This window comes from Argiope bruennichi, chromosome 3 (genome assembly GCF_947563725.1).
Source record: "Argiope bruennichi chromosome 3, qqArgBrue1.1, whole genome shotgun sequence".
NCBI classification, from domain to species: Eukaryota; Metazoa; Arthropoda; class Arachnida; order Araneae; family Araneidae; genus Argiope; species Argiope bruennichi.
The window spans coordinates 527,626-537,749 of NC_079153.1; positions in this window are offsets into that span (position 1 = coordinate 527,626).

Sequence of the window (10,124 nt, forward strand, 5' to 3'; positions counted from 1 at the left end):
GACGGACAGTTTTGAACTGAGCCCTACTGGAAATGTTCTTTAAACTGCGCGTTTTGCAAATAAATCGATACCCAAGATCTAAACTACTTCCACATTGTTCTTTATATTTAAATATGATTGCCTGTTAAATGAAAAATTCAGAAAGACAAAATGTTCCGCCAAGTTCTTTTAATCTTGCTCGGTCCTGAATCGCGACCCATTCGATCTTGATGACATAATATGCTCCACATCTCCCCCTAAACAGAGAATTCGGCCGATTTCAGCCTACTTTGTACAATTATTCTTTAAGGCAAGATTTAAAAAAAAATTCTGTCAGCATTTAAGTGCACAAAATCTAATTAAATATTCAAGTAATGAGAAGTCAGTCGAAATTTTGCCTTTTTTCTGCAATAACATCGGTGCAAATAATCTTAAAAGAAATATTTTAACACCCTCTTAAATTTCAAAATTTTGCATTTCAATGATATCAATTTCCTCTTTGCAATTTCTCTTAATTGTTATTAATTTTTTAAAATCTAAACTTAATAAAATTAACATTAACACTATTTTTTAATTCCTGTTTTATTTAAATACATATATTTTGCTATCGTTTTTGATGGCATTGATTTAACGTGTCCTGAAAGCAAACATCGATTCGGCGGAGGAAAGAAAAGTGATGCTTTTAATAATAAATGAAATAGAGGTTTAACGACAGCAGTGGATTCTGGTTATGATAAATAGCCAAAATTTATCCTGATTTTTATAATAACATCGTTGAAAATTATGCCACAAAACGTATTGTTGTACTATCTTAAAATCCAAAATTTTATCTTTTCAACGATATCAGTTTCACTTTCGAATAATATTATTTTTTGCAATCGTAATTAATTTTGTAGAAAATGAAAAAGTACAGAAAATTTTGAAACAAGGAAATTTATATGTTCTCCTTCATTAGACTTCCAATTTACTCTACCGCTTTAAAAATATCTCTCTTTTATGCTTTTACATGTCAATAGAAAATGTTTTTCATTTGTTTTAAAATAGAGATTGATTTAAAGATGACTTAAAGAAAGTAGAAGAGCACAGCTGATACTCAAACAAAATCAAGGGAAATAATTGGGCTTCAAATTGGGAAAATAATTGAGAAAAATCAGCTGCTTCAGTTGATATTTTAATTTTAATTACAAACATTTCAAGCAACGAAAAGATTTTGTTACTTGAGTACTGCAAATAGAGAGGACAGTAGATGATAAAAGGATTGTAATATTTTATGCAAAGCTAGTTTTATATTAAAAAAAAATGCACATGAAAAGTTTTTAATCAAAAATCTCCATGGGCAAATGTACAGTCGGTTTACAGAGAAAAAAATGAGGTTCTGCTTTAAATGACGCTTTGTTTATTTTTTATGAATTAGCTTCAAAGCCATTCATTTTAACACATTGTCGCGCGGCACAAAGAAAAGTCCCATTCATAAGTATATCACAATGCATTTCTTTATTTATATTTAATCGAAAGATTAAATTTATTCATAGAACGAATAGCAACAGCGAAATACTCTCATGTTGCAAGGCAACTAACTGGATCGTCTTGTAGGATGTGCATGGAACAATTCTTCATCTTTCCTTTCGCATATCTTTCAAAAGTGTATTGATTTGTGAGAGCGGTTTAATTGAACCGATGGGCGTAGAAGTACCTTATAATTTATGTCTTCGCTTACTAACATTAGACGACATAATCTTAACGTTTTTCTCAATCGCTATTTTTTAAGGACTGAAAAAAAAATTACGATTACATGCTTCTATCCACGCTAAATCTTTTCGCGACCTAAGGAAAGGCATAAGTTAGGAAATAAAACCTTTCAAGGAAGTAATAATCACAAAAAAGGAAAAAAAGTTTGTTTAATAGATATATTTCTCAAATTTTTAAAAGTCAAAGGGGATTTCTGAATCGCTTTTGTATCACCGAATCTTATAGGAGCATAGAATCTAAGCTTTTGCGACTCCACAGTTGCAATCTGGAGTTGGAAGCAGCAGTTTTAGAGGTTTTAAAATAGATTATCAAGCATTTTTCCTGAGACAATATACAAGTATGCAGACACAATCCGTTTCAGAATAGTCGCAAACTTCTAGTTTTATGCATATAAAGCAATAAGATTAGATTGAAAGAAAAACATGCTTATGCACGGCCATATCTAATGCCACACTCTTAATGCTTCTTTATCTTTCTACATATGCTTGAATGTCTGCTTGTTTGAAATTTATACAATTCCTCGCCTCTTGGCATAGTCGAAAGAAAGCTGATGTACATGTTCTATGAAGAGTCATTTTAACAGTTTTTTCGCCATAATTTTGGAACATATAATCGCCTAATAATAATAAATGACCAAAAAAAGGAGTCTAGGAGTAGGGAATAGACGGAACATGGGAACGTGAGCTAATTAAGAAGGTTTACTTTATCTTATTCAAACTGCAAACTGTTTTTAACCTGAAAATTATTTCGAGTTTTTTTTTTCTTTCTATTATTTAAAAACTGATTAAAGACTCAATTGCTTAGAAGAAAATGGAATTCAATACTTGGAAAAAAAGGTTCCTTCAAATTCCATGTTGTAAATAAATGTTTAAGCTGCCCTTCATAAAATTTAGAAATATTTTGTATCATTCTTAATTAACATTTTCTTATTGGAAGAATGGCTTTCTAAAGTTTTTAAAAATCATTTAGAAATCAGCCAGCCATTTTTGAGTAACTGCGAAATATTAAAATTCTTTTGTGCAACAAATTTCTTGCTTTTAACTAAAACAAAATTGCAGACAATAAAAAGATTACTTCTATTATAATATTTAAACTGGAAGAATCTCTTACATTAAAATTATATTTTTGTTAAAGATACCCTAGGATGTTGGCTAATGGATATATATATATATATATATATATATATATATATATATATATATATATATATATATATATATATATATATACTACTTGGTACCCGGCGCGTTGCTGTCGCAGAAGAAATAATTTTGGAAATATCGTTTGAAATTTGAAATAGCTGTTTTGCTTGATTAAGAATGATAGAAAAAATGATACATATGTTCTTGTATTCAATGACATATATATCATTTTGTCACTGAAGATAAGAATGAAATTGAATGATATATAAAGAAAGATAAATAATATATATTCTGTTTTCTTACTTTATTATTCAGGTGCTTTAGGGTAGATAATATATATATATATATATATATATATATATATATATATATATATATATATATATATATATTCCGTCTTCAGCAAAAGCAAATAAATCTCTTGGCTGTCCGACTCGTGAGCATCCAACATGCAACTGGCCACGTGAAAAACATGGATTTTCTGGGTGTAACCTGCACACTTGAAGTGAATGACCTTGCGCCTTGTTGATGGTCATCGAGAATGCAAGTCGGATGGAGAACTGCAGTCGTTTGAAATCAAGAGGCATGTCGGTGGGAATGCTGGAATGAGCACATCTTCTCCATTCGACTTTTCGTTAAGAATAGTTGTCTCGTATTGGTCTTCTGTTCTGATGTGCGTGATCAGGTAGCACATAAATGTTGTCTTTCGATTCTTGCAGCATGTTGATCTTGAGATTCTGAAGCACGTGAATTTGCAATTCGTAGACGATCTGATTCATTGCTCGCTTATCGTTCCTCGTTTGTTTGAGAAGCTCTAACTTGCTTATTTCCTTATGCTGTGCTGGTAGATCTACTAAGGACGAACGTTTCGGAGGCATGTCTTTTGACGAGGCAATTATTACTATCTACGCTTTTATAACCAAAATATCATTTCTCGATTCCCTGAATGAATAGAAAAATGACTCTGCGCTGGAAAATTTTCATCATATATAATATTCATCATATATAACTTATCTTGATATGTCATATATAACTTATCTTGATATATCATATATAACTTACCTTGATATTCATCATATATAACTTATCTTGATCTATCTTATATAACTTACCTTGATATTCATCATATATAACTTATCTTGATCTATCATATATAACTTACCTTGATATTCATCATATATAACTTACCTTGATCGGCGTCGATAAAAACAATTCTATTTTGTATACATGAGGTAAACTCTGAATAATATGTACGGCTCGCCGCAGCCAAAATATTGTGCACCATTTTTAACTTAACTGATTTTTTTTTTTTTTTTTCCTTTTTAATTCGTTAGTTTGAGAAAAATGAGTTTAATGAACACAGTTTCACTATAAATTGAATTTAAAACAATGATAAAATAATATGTTATTTGTAAAATTTATCTTCAACAAAAATCTATGCTAAAAAAAACTTGCTTAATTGTAACTAAATTACAACATGATATATTAGAATTAAAAAAAATACCGGTTCTGCAGATGGAAAGGTATATTTTACACCACGCACATCTTTCATGAGAAAATTAATAAGATAATTGTTGGTCCTAAGCATCGATATAAAAGATGAATTTCTGAACCAGTACAATGGGTGATGGAAATTTCAGTCGATAATTTTATACCCAGAAAATGTAAACGGAGCACAGTTTTTTCCATATCTCTGTAAAATGGAGAGTGGTGAGTGATAAGGTGTATCATCTGACCAAGCCATGATTTTCCAATGGTTTAAGGTCCAACCGATACGGTCACGTGCTGAAGACAGGTGCTGCAGGTGGGTTGTATGACAATTGCGTACTGTACACTTTGCGTACCAGTCATAAAACTGTCAATCAATGGTCTCGTTTACAATGCGATTGTGTTACCCATAAGGGTCAGTTCTAGAAGAGGTTACAACGTTTTAAACGTTATCTAAAAGTGTTATATTTGGCAAGAGTTAGCATGATGTTTGACACAATTTCGAATACTTAACGACACGTTCATTAATACAATTTCATGCGTTTTAATAATATATGAATAATTTCCACTGTGCTTTTTATGAAAGATGGATGGCTTTTCAATGTATTTATTCAAAAATGTATGATAAAAATCCTTGAGGAATGATATTTCTTCTCATATAAATAGCGTATGCACTTTGAAATAATAATAATTTCTTCTAGATTTTAGATATAAATGCATTACTTTACATAAATATAACGTTTTGCATTAAACAAAAGATTTTTGCTTTATTTCTTCTTCAATTTTTGCTTTATTTCTTCTTGCTTCGTTTATTTAATTCAATAAGTTCGAACATTAAAATATATGTTATTTATGGAAAATTAAAGTGTTAAATATTCAGACTTTAATCTAAAAGTTTTAATTAACAAAATAAGATTTTCTTCCAAGAATAAAAGTGAATGTATATATATGCGACTATCAGTCTATTTAAAATATAGACCATTACACGTAGAGATACTAAATTTAACACACGTATATTGGTAGAAAGAAATATGCAATTCAGTGCATTTAAAAATATTAATACAAAATATAATGTTATCTGTAACCTTAAATTATCTTAAAATTTAAAAAAGAAATCATTAATTTTATTGGTTTATCAGTCTTTGCGTATTTTTATTCTGTAAAAAGAATACAGATCTTAGATAGCATGTATGTTTTATAGTCAAGATCTTTCGTTTATATTTACGCATGCAAAAATTTTCATATATACGAGAATACTATTATTTTACATATAAGTCAAATATATTTATAACTATATCAGGCTTGTTAAGTTGTTTATTTCATGTGTATATGAATTATTTATTTGATTGCCATATTTATCAAAAGCTTTGAACAGATTTAATTTGAAATAGTAGGAAATTTATCAACTGTTAAATTCTCTTATTGACTTGTGTTTTATGAATTAGCTGAAATGCACATTTAAATAATCCACTTATCTTAAAACAATTGGAATCGTTTGTGATGGTAAAAGTTAAGTTCAGGTGTAATTTTTTAGAATGGAATTTCTATTTCAGATTTTCCTTTAAAGTTTATTGATTTTCATTTCAGAACTATATTTAGCATACTTTGACTGTGAATACTTAATGCAGAGAATTGATATGATTTGAAAGTAAAAACTATTTTTTACTGTAAATTTTTAGAAAGTTATCACAGAAAAAAGTCAATATTTTTCTTAATTTTTGATTAATTAAAATTCTAATTAAAAGTTCAAAAAATCACTTTCTTACCATCCAAAATATATATCTGCAAAATTTGACAGGCAGACGGCCTGGTGTGTACAGAACCAGTATATACACATAGAGACAAAATTTTTTTCCTTGTGTTTATCAAAATTTAGTTAAAATACCAATACATTGTCTTGCCAAATACTCTTGCCAACAGATAACATATATTTTAGCAAACCTAGACTAATCACTCCCTACCCCCTTTTTTTCACAGAGCTACGCGTGATTACGAGCTTGCGTACGGGCCTTTTATGACCCGTACGCAAATGTTCGTACGCATTTGTCCCACTACCCTGCAGGTAATATCCTACGGTTACTAATGGTACTCGCGTAGCCCTTTTTAAAGCCAAATTTCGCCTCACTGTCCTAACGGGGACATCAACGCTCCACATTGATTCCTGAAGTTGTTTCACGCAGTATTGCTTTTCTGTTAACACTGGCAATTCTTCATACAAGTCGCTGGTTTCGGCCATTGCGTCATGGGAGATTGTGCCTGAAATTAGACATCCTCAGCCTACTCTCAAAACTGTGGATCTAGGAATGTTGAATCCTCAAAAGATTTCCGACACAAAACATCCACGCGTGTAACTCCAACTGCAATTCTGCGTTCAAAGTCTGTTAATTCCCCTTGTACGGTCATAATCCCGTCAGAAACCTTTTAACGTGAATGAAAGGCCTTACCAATGCACTTCAGATTTATATATTTTGTACGCGATACTACAGTTTGCTATCTGTACATTTGCATATTGCTATTCCATGACCTTTATCACCTCAGTGTGCATGTGTGTATCTACTTTATGATTTTTTTTTATGTAAACGTTGCGTTTTATTCACTTTGTAATTGTTAGATAGCAAATTACCTGACCCATGACATTTGAGGTTTGTTTTACCAGTATTGTTTGAAATACATATTGAAAATTGCACTTGGTAGTGAAAAAGTGAAAAAAAAAAGGAAAAGGAAAATATTAATTACACTAAATAAACATCAAATGAGTTTAAAACAATATTATTTGCTATTTCTCCTTTTAAACTCACCGTTTGTGGCAGCAGTAATTGATAAACTTTTTGATTTGTTTACCTTTTTCGAGTTACGGACATTTTTCGTCTCTTGGCTAGCAATCGTCTGAATATCTATGCAATACATGTGTTAGCTCTGCATAGTTTTTTAAAAATAATAATGAAGCGTCCAGCAATATTAGATGAAGGAAAAATTCGAAGAAAAGACCTAGTAGAATCTGGCAATTTGGAAAAGAAAAGCTGATCGTGAATCTTCTAAGGTGGAGGCAAAATAAGAAAAATTGATTCAATATTTAGATTTTGAAAGAATAAGCAATGAAGGTTTCATTGTGGGGCTTTGAATCTTAATCGAAAATAGGCAGATCGGAAAATGTGTGTTCTTGTCATGGAAAGTTTAAGCGTCCAACATTGCCAATGCCAATGGAGTTTTAAAACTTCCTAACTGGAACTGACAAACATCAAGTGCAGTATGTACGGAATCGGAGTTGGCGAGCGAAGGCCCTCTAATATATATAACTATGTGAATGTACATTTTTAGCCCTCAAGAATAAAAATCTTAAAACAGGAGACTAAGTTGTTCATTATCTTTCAAAATGAGTGAATTATTTTAATGTATATGGAATGCATCCTGGATAAATGGATTCCCATCACGTTACTAAAGATTCAGATACGATTTCAGATAACTACGAAAGAAAATTCGTTTCATCAGTAAACTTATGCCCAACACAATTCACGCAATTATCTTTGAGGTATTAGTAACTGGAACAATTCTCTCGAAATTCCTTTTATTCCGAAAATATGCCTTTCGACTTTCAGTATCTGCAATTTTTAGTTTTCTTGCTTTCGTTTCACAAATCTTGCGATAGGAAGCTCAAAAGTTCCATCTACTACTGCAAATTTAATGTTGCATGTTCCAGAGTGGAGATTCCAAGCAATCTTTAGGCATAAACACCAAATGATGAGATAGCAAACGTCGTTTGCCTGAAAGCGTTTGAGTTGTAATTAATTTTGAGGAACTTGAAAACTGTACTGCATATAGATTCCACAAATGAGTTGGCGCCAATGGCTAGTTCACTTATGTAATTAATTCGTAAGAGTTATCTAGAGGTCTTGAAAATTATCGGGACAAAAGTTGTGAAAAGAGTAAAGGCGTTCAAAGTCATACTTGAAAACGTCTCGGTGATCTAATTCTTTTGTGATTAATGTTTAAAATAAATTATAGCAATAAAAAGCATGTCATGTTATAATTAATTTTTTGAAAATTCACTAATAAAACTTCTCTAATGTTTTGTAAAAATAACCTATCTCTAAAGGTTGATTTTTAACACAGTTATCCACTGCTTACTAACATGTAATAGTTTCTGTTTGGAGATATTAGATGGTTGGATCTTTTATTGGTCTGCTTGATTCAAAATGCCGGCTATACGGTCGTTTCAACCCAAAAAACTTCCCGCCATAGAAAAAGACTATTACATTGCATCAAATAGGCTAACTTGAACCATTCCCTCTCATCCATTCGAAATCACATTTGATTCATTACAAATCTTTGGTTAAACTATAGGAAAATGAGTTTAAACGGACAATTTGATTTGTTGCTGGACATTTTGGTTGGAAATAAACTACCAAAAATATTCCGAGATGAGCTTTTCAAATACAATAATATCGGACAGTCTATCTCTAGATTTAAATGCAGATACTGGGTTATCTCCATTATTCAATGTATCATGTTTATTTGTCTCTTTAATAGAGATCGTCAGTAAATGACGCAGAGAAATTCAATCCAAATAAAAGAATATCATACAGCAGTAACAATTTCAGTTTTCAGAAATCCCTTATATTTATTTCATCGACTGATATCGTAGAATTTAAGCGTACAAATATGTACTCGGAGATTCATCGATCTGCAAGGCGTGGTTTTAGTCGATAAATGCGATTTTCCCTCATCGATTTGGGCGGATCATTTGACTCGAAGTTTAGAATATATAATCACTTACAAAATATTCTTGTTTGTAAAGATATATTTGTAGTATTGCAAGAAATTGAAGTCGTAAGATGTAAATGGTTCATGTAAGATTCAATTTTGTGCTCCTCTGTCTTTTTCTCAGAAATTCCTTCTAATTCACATATTTTCCGCCGATTTTTTTTCTTCCCCGTTTCAGTAATGGTTGCTATTTGGAAACCGATTCCTAATCTCTTGACATGCTTGTTTAGCTGTTGTAGTCTCCGTAAAAATGTATTTGATGTGCTTCGGAGTGGTGACTACACGAAAAAGACGTACAGTCCTTCAACTTCGAGTGGTTGGATGACGAACATTCTGATGCCAGTTTGAAATGGTTATAGATTTTTACTTGTAGCCAATGCATTTTTTGTGGATACCACAGACACTTAGTTACGAACTATATGCTGGCACATGATTAAAAAAAATCACATTCAGTTTTTGCTGATTTTTTTTTAAAGAATTTATCGAAAAGAGTTCAAAAAATTTATATTTGTGTTCATTTTTTTGTGCTTTTTACAAAAAGTAAGCAAATTTCGGAAAGTTTGAAAGTTTGTGATATTTTAACTTTGGAAGGAAACAGGGTTACGTTAACTTGAGTTAGTCTATTTCTTTAATTCAAAAGAGTGTATTTTTTTTTTACAGAATTAATGAAGACAAAAAAATTATAACTTTATGCAGATAAAACATTGCGGTATGAATATATTTTTTACGACTTTATTTCAATATTTAGAATAGGAATTCTTAAAGACCGGAGGGCCTAAATCAGTAATTTTTAGAATATTTGCCATTTAAGGTAGATTACTACTTATTTATTTTGTTTTGTAACTCATAGCAGCTCATAAATTTTAGCTGTGAGAATGCTGTAACATGATCTCACAATGATCCATTTCTAACTGACAAATGTTGACTTCTAAAATTATTTTTGAATAATTTAAAAGTTATTAAATAAGAAATTATTAATTATATTTTTTTACTTGATATAAGTAA